Genomic DNA, 8,255 nt, shown 5'->3' with positions numbered 1-8,255 from the left:
CTGGCCAATCACAGCACACCTCGCTTTTCAGAGCCATGAGCTTTGTTAAAAAGCTGCGCGTTTCAGAGAGAAGGGGCAAAGAGGAGATACAAACATGCACGGTATGTGGAAAATACAACGTTTTGAACCTTAAATAGTGAATACACATTGCATTACATCTAAAACAAACCATAATATTAGTTTTAGCCGTGTCATATGACCCCTTTAATTTGTACGTGCCATGCCTTTTTCAACCTTTTCTGATATGTATTATGGTTTTACTTATAGTTCTGTGCTATTATTTTCTATCATGTGTACTGTATATCATGGTAGATGACCATAGTAGTTTTAAGATTTATTCAAGATGAATAACTTTTAAAGTCGTAAATGAAATGTAAATCTGACATACTTTATAGAATTTGAACCCAACTGTGTGCGCAAGGGAATAACGTTTGTTAACCAGAGTAACACAACATTTCCAATCACTATTTTGTAGATGTAAGTTTATTGTTTCTTAGTCAAATCTCTTTCGTTCTCAAATGTGCCGACTTCAAAAGACGTAAATATAAATATGTCAGAGGAATTTCCCCCCATAACCACACTGATTTATTTCGGTGTTAGTGTGTGGTTATACATTCACGGAATCATATTAGTAAGGTGCTCTGTCCTTTAACAGTTAAGTTAGTTCATGCAAAAGTCTACAATATTTTTCTTCATTCTCTTTTCTTGGCATGAAACCGTGAGAGTGTAGTTTCATCGCCTCAGGAGTTACAGTAATGACACATCATGTTTGACAGCACGCACATTATGTGTGCATGTCTGCGTGTGTTGGCCCGTGGGAACCGTTTGATTTTGGAATCTGCACCCGTGGGGCATAAAAAAACGTTGAATGAGGGTGAACGAGAAAAGCCGTGCCAATACTGTAACCGACGACTGTTAGATAACCTGCTCAAGAGATACAAGAGCTGGTCGTGCCGCAGAAGCAAAAGTTTCAGTTTGATTCTCGCATGCGAATCTGCAAGTGTTCGCAAAAAAGTGCGAGGGTTAAAAGGTCAGTCGTATAAATGCTTGTACTTGGTTGACCAGAGGTTCTTCCTGTTCCTGTGTTTCAAACATTTCCTTCCTCACCATCTGAACACACACACACACACACACAAAGAATAAATGAATGAATGCAGATTGTAGAAGTAAAATAATCTGCATTTGAGTACATTTAATTAGAAATGTTTGAGTTCATATAGAGATCTTCAATAATATTAACTTTTGATTGAAGACTTGACAAATCTGAGCTCAGTTTGACACATTGTTGACATCTCTTCTCAAACTCTAATGGAGACATGTGTGAGATGTCTGGCTCTTTCTCTCGGGACAAATCTAGAAACAGGAGAGTTTTCAATTAAATTGAACTTGTGTAAGGATATGTAAATCAGTTTAGCCTAAAAAAATCCTGATTAATACAGAGCCTCATGCATACAAGTTCCGTGAATATAACTGCTTATGTTTTGCATTTTAGATGTAAACTGTTCTCAGTTATCTATAGATCATTACAGAATGCCAGGTTAGTCGAACGGACATGTTTGTTGGATGCTTAACATGTCTTGATGTTCATCCGCGCGGTTCAATCCGTCCTAAAAATGCAACAGAGCAACACAAAAATATCTTGAGCAAAAGTTGAGTTTTCTAGCAAAGTGAACTTGTAAATCGCCTCGTGCATGATCAAAGACCACTGTGCTGAGTGTGTGAACGCTTTAAAGAGCCGTCTGTCACCTTAAAGGTCTTGAATGGGACAGCAGAGTACTGTAATCACCTGACAAATCTCACACATACACACCGAACGAGTCGTCGCATGCTTCCCTCATGCATCCGTACGTTCCCTCCCCTCACGGCGTTTAAATAATAAAGCTTTATTTGCATTTCTAAAGCTGTTGATAGAAGTAACCCCCATTGGAGAAATCTTAAATCTGAGCCGAGCATACCTGTACTCCGCACCGAGAGGATTTTATTTGTGTGTGCATGTTTATGCATGTTAGATAAGCAATCATGCATTTTGAGGGCTAAGAGCAGTCGAGAGAGCGAGATCTGCCCCGGTGAGAAAGGAGACACTTCAGACTTCATTGCAGGAAATAAAGCCCAATTCACACATGACAGACAGAACAGGAGATTTACTTCCAGAAATGAGCAGATTGTAAAACCAGCTGCTTAGATCCTCAACATGTTTGCAGCTGTTTTTATTCAGGAGAAAATGCTGGATAATGACATTATTCATAACTGTCAGGTTTGTGTTAGAATAGGATTCTGAACTTAAGTAAATGTTGAGTTACAAATTGAAATATTTGAGTCAAATTTAAGATTCAAGAGTCTTTCATCATGAAGCGTTCCACTACCGCCCGTGGTACAAATACCATTCAAAATGAGATCTTAGGAATGTTAAGGAGACGTTTTATTGCCGAAGGATATAACATTAAATACATATTTACATACAATTGCACATTTGAAAAAACAAACTAAAGTATTTAAGAATAATACAAAACATATTCTATAAAAACGTAAAATAAGAGTTCTAAGTTCTAACCCGTAATTTTTTAAAAATATTTTCTGGTAGCTGGGGCGCCAGAAATAATCATAAAATAACAGTTTCCCCCATGTTTTCCTTATACATTTGCAGTCTTTTTCTGTATGTGGATGGCTTTCACACGTATTTCAAAAATAGAATGTAAAAAATCCTGTAAAAAAACCCAGAAATTTTCTGGCAGCTTGGGCATCAGAAATATACTGTAAAATAACATTTTCCCCATAAAATTACATTACATTATATTTTCATGTTTTTCTTGTAATTTTGCAGTCTATTTGTAATTTGACAGTTTTTGACCGTATTTCAAAATGAAAATCTCTAAATAACAGATAAAAAGCAGTAAAATTCCGTAATATTACAGTTTTTGGCCATAATATTAATCAGTAAAAAATAACAGTAAAATTACATTTTTTTTACAGTGTATATTTTGGGCATGATGCTACAAAGTGCATTTCTGTTGTTACTTCATGCAGTCTGTCTTATCTTATCAACAACACGGGGTTGATGTGTGTTTATTTGGGTGTTTGTTTGGGTGTATATAAAGATCTCAGCAAGATCTCAACAGTGCACCTATTTCTTGAAGTTAACAATGAGGTTTCTTCTTGTCTCTTATTTCGTTCATCTCACTTATCTGACATTGAAGTTCAAACCTTGAAACATTTGGTATGTTTGTCGTTTGGCAGTCTGTTTGTCATTGCTGTGTGTGTGTGTGTGCGTGTGTGTGCGTGTGTGTGTGTGTGTGTTTCTCAGCTGTTCGCTGTATCGTTTTCTCTTAGTCTCCGACAACTGTCCAGACCTCACCCCTGGGCTCGGCCTTCACTCACTGTCCAAAACAGACTCCTTAAAACACACGCAGGGAGTTTCATGTACTTTCAGAGCGTGTGTTCAGTGTCTCTAATATTACAATTACATTTTTTGGCAGATGCTTTTATCCAAAGTGGCTTACAGTGCATTCAAGGTATACATTTTATCAGTATGTGACTGTACATATGAACCTCCATATGCTTATTTAAAGGAACAGTTCACGCAAAAATTAAAATTCTGTCATCATTTACTCACCCTCTTGTCATTTAAAACCTGTATGACTTTCTTTCTTCTGCAGAACACAAAAGAAAATATTTTGAAGAATGTGAATGTCTTTTGCAGAAGAAAAAAGTCATACAGGTTTGAACTGACAAGAGGGTGAATAAAGGATGACAGAATTCATTTTTGAGTGAACTATCCCTTTAAGAAGGTGGTCACCCTCTAGACTCTGTTGACTGAGACAATCTTCTTCACTCAGCATCATCTAAAATACCTCACAGCATTCCTCTCATAGCATACCATCATGTCTTCCACTCTCTCTCCTTGACCTCTCTCTCTCACTCTCTCTCTCTCTCTCTCGCTCGCTCGCTCCTCCAGCATCTATCTTTACTCTCTCTTTCTTAATGTTGCTTTCTCGCGCTCTCTCGGCGGATGCGTGTCCTTGCCAGGAGCATGTTGAGCGTATAACGTTTCACTCCGAGCCCATCAATGACAGGAAAATACGAGTACACACTCTCTCGCTCATCCAAACATGAACAGCAGGGGTGTGTGCGTGTCTACATGTATCATTCTTTAAGTACGTGCATGCCGTGCATTAGGCAGGAGTATGTGAATATGTGTGTAAGCTGAAAACAGACGAGGCCTGTTTACTGTAATATCTCAATTATTTCTCCTAGACATCAGTGAGATTAAAGAAAGAGCAGATGGAAACCTTTGCTCAAGTCTCATCTGCATCTCAAATGTTTCTCCTGAGAACAAGAGCCAGAGATGTCGCCATAAGTGTTTTAGAAGAGATCTCTTGTTTTTCCTAAGCACTTTTTGGAGAAACATCTGAGATAAATGAAACACAACCTGAGAACTCCATCAAATCTCCATGAAAACGCAACATCTGAGCAATCACATTTCCGTCTGGGATAATACCAAGAGAAACAATTGGGGAATTAAAGAGATCTTATTTGCAATGTGTGTATAAATAGATTTGTGTGTTGTTGTCAGCTGGTCAAACTTATTCCTGAATGTGTCTGTGTTGTTTACATGCGTGTGTGTGTGTGTGTGTGTGTGCGTGTGTGTGTGTGCGTACGTGTGTGTGTGCATGTGTGTGTGTGTGAGAGAAAGCGTACATGCATTAGAGTCACTTGGAGCAGACAGCTGTTGAAGTGAAATGCAAACCATGCTAAACGCTAATGTGTTTAATGGTTAAAGGCAGCACATGCACGCCAAGGAGGTTCAGCCAGCTGACCGTCCCCTAAACATGACACTACATCCCCCAAACACACACACCCTGTCAGAGCCTGACTGGAATCCTGAGGTGAAAGGAGGAGAAACTCGACCCCACTCGAACTCAGAAATTCAACCACTTCACGAGGATTTTCAGCTAAACCAATGAAAACACACATCTGATAGAACTAATGCTGTGCTCATTTATGTGCACCTCAAAGTTCATCGTTTGAAAGTGACATGTAAACACTTGCATTGAGTATGAGATCGTCTTTGTTGCATTATAAAGTGAAGAATAAGTAGAACTTATTACAACTTAATAATCATACTGTATGTATTAAAAGTTTTGTGAACAGTACAAAAAAAAACTCTGATATGAGAACTAACAGAGCAGCAAGTAGAAAGTCTTTTGTGACACTAAATATTGCAATAAAAAAAGAAATAAGTGTCATAGAGCTGTTTTTTTATGAGCAATCTTATTGGTTGAGCTGCCAACACATGACCTGCATCAATATATATATATATTTATTTTCCAGCTTTAAGAAGTTCTCTCTTTGGGTTAGATTTCTTAATTCCTTTTTAAATTGTAATTTTATGTTAAAATTATTTTGTTTTGAATTAAATTTTTGAATTAAATTTTTTGTGACATACTTTTAACAATTAAGGTGCTTGTAAGGTCCTTCACAGCAATGCCATAGATAGAAGAAACATTCAGCCAAAGGTTCTTTGAAGAACCATCTCTTTCTTACTTTTTTATAATCTGAAGAACCTTGAAGCAGAAGGTTTTTTATGGAACCAAAAGGTTCTTCTATGGCATCAAAGAACCTTTTGAAGCACCTTTTTTTGAGAGTGTACCTACTCAATTTGGATTATTTTACAAAGTGTAGATTAAAAAAACATTGATTGCTGTCAATTCTATTGAAGTTGCATGCAAAAAATGTTATTGAAAACTGTTTGTGTTTTGGAAATAATTATTTGATGGAATTTTAGTTTCTTTGTTTAAATTTTTTTTCAATCTTGTAATCATGAACCCAGTATCGGTTTTGTATTGAATCATGAGCTGAATATTGTTACTGCACGTTATGCAAAAATATTTGATCAATCTCCAGCCAATTGACCAATCATAATCCAGAAAGCTATTTTAATGCTTTGTGCGTGTGTGTGTTCATGTTTGTATATCCCGGTGGGGACCTAAACCTCAACGCACACAAACACATGGGGACTCGTGTCACTGTGGGGACCAAAATTGAGGTCCCCAGGGGCAAAAAAGATTATAAATCGTATACAGAACAAAACTTTTCTATGATCTTTAGGTATAGGGGTTGGGTTAGGGGATAAAATATTTGTACAGTATAAAAATCATTACGCCTATGGGCTGTCCCCACGGAGATAGTAAACCAGACGTGTGTGTGTGTGTGTGTGTGTGTGTGTGTGTGTGTGTGTGTGTGTGTGTGAGGCAGTGACACTGACCTTTTGCTCTGTAGTTTGAGGGAGGAGTGTGTGTGTGAGTCCTTTAGGGTGAAGTTGGTTCTCATGGTCCAATGTCCCGTGAGACACTGTGACAGATGTGACGTCTGCTCACTCAAGTTCTATCGCTACTGATGCTAAAGTTAAAGGAGATTAGAGAGCAAATGGAAACTTTTGCTAAAGTCTCCTGCTATTTCTTCTGAAAAAAATATCCAGAAATTTCATAAGTGACTATGTTTAGAAGAGACGTCAACAATGTGTCAAACTGAGCTCAGATTTGTCAAGTCTGCAATCAAAAGTCAATATTATTTAAGATCTCAATATGAACTCAAACATTTCTCATCAAATTCTCCCAAATGCAGATTATTTACCTCTACAATCTACATTAATTGATACCTCCACACTCTTCATGGACTCATTTTTATTTCCCCAAAGCAATTTTAGGAGAAACATCTAAGTTGACACAAAACAACAGAAAAACGCCATCACATGCCCTGAGCTCTGGAAGAGCAATCTCTGAGCAAACACACAGTTTATGTTTCTCATGCAGCGTGCGTTTAAAGGTCGTTTGAAACTACACACTGATAAATGTTGTGGGTGTGTGTTTGTGGGTGTGAATGATGATTTTAAACTGTGTAGCCTGAGGTGCTGTGTGATGCGTACAGGTTCGGGCCTGAGGCCGTCACACTCTAGATAATGACACGCTACAGCTAATATCGTCCAATCAGAAAACAGCTCTACAGGATGAAGAGATTAGGATCAGTGAAGGTTCTCACCGTAGCTCTGCAGAAATAATAATAAAAAACAGAGTTACGTGCCACAAACTGCCCACGATTGCCGATCCCGTTGAGTCATTTAGGATTAATATGAATTAACTGTTTTGTTTGACATTCATAACCATTTATTGTTTAATTATGAAGTTAAGGGTTTCTAGGACTGGATGTAGCTTGAGGGGATCTTTTCCGCTCTGTTTGCTGGCAGGATTTTACAAAAGAAGATAGTGTCTAGGAAACATGTTTATTGTTTGTATTTTATGAATGGTTTGACTACTTTTAAAAACACGTTAATTCTATATTAAAACATTTATCACATGTCCTGGAATAAAAAAAAAACTGCTCATGGCCTTGAGCAAATGTTATATATAACATGTGCCATCATTATAACACCACGTGTTGTGTAACAAAATTTAAAACATTTTGAATAGAAAATTTAAGGCAAGTTGAAGAAAACTTTTCATATTCCACACGCACACACGCGCACACACACAGCTATACATTTATTGAAAGGTTAAAAACTTTAGAGGACTTTAACTGATTGTTTTCATGTCCCCCAAAGCTTTTTTGCTTAAAATAATGTTCACTTAATATAAATATTAAATTACATGAAAGAAAAACAGACAGACAGTAAAAGTTTGAGAGCTTTTACATCTACTGAGTTTACTTCATTCAATAGTTCAATTCAATAATTATTTACGACTTATACACGCAAACATTTCTGCTCACACACATCTTCATGCTGTTCACACGCCTCCCTGTCTCAACCTCTTGCTCAGACCTGTCGACCGAAACTGCCTCACAGTGTGTGTGTGTGTGTGTGCCCCACACTGCTGGCAGTTACATTGATTTTCCCACTTTTTCCATCTCATCTTTTATTTCCAAGCTGACACACCTTTACATCTTTAATACCCATAAAAAAGAACTAATTCACACACACGCGCACATGTCTGGTTTATTATCTCCGTGGGGACAGTCCATAGGCGTAAGGAGTTGTATACTGTACAAACTGTATATTCTATCCCCTAAACTTACCCATAAACCTAAAGATCATATAACACTTTTTGCATTTTTAGATTTAAAAAAAATATTGTTCTGTACAATTTATTAGCTTTTTTGCCCGTGGGGACCTCAATTTTGGTCCCCACGGTGACACGAGTCCCCATGTGTTGGTGTGTATTCAGGTTTAGGTCCCCACCGGGATATAGAAACATGAACACACA

This window comes from Triplophysa rosa, linkage group LG19 (genome assembly GCF_024868665.1).
Source record: "Triplophysa rosa linkage group LG19, Trosa_1v2, whole genome shotgun sequence".
Taxonomy (NCBI): domain Eukaryota; kingdom Metazoa; phylum Chordata; class Actinopteri; order Cypriniformes; family Nemacheilidae; genus Triplophysa; species Triplophysa rosa.
This window is presented reverse-complemented; position numbering follows the sequence as displayed.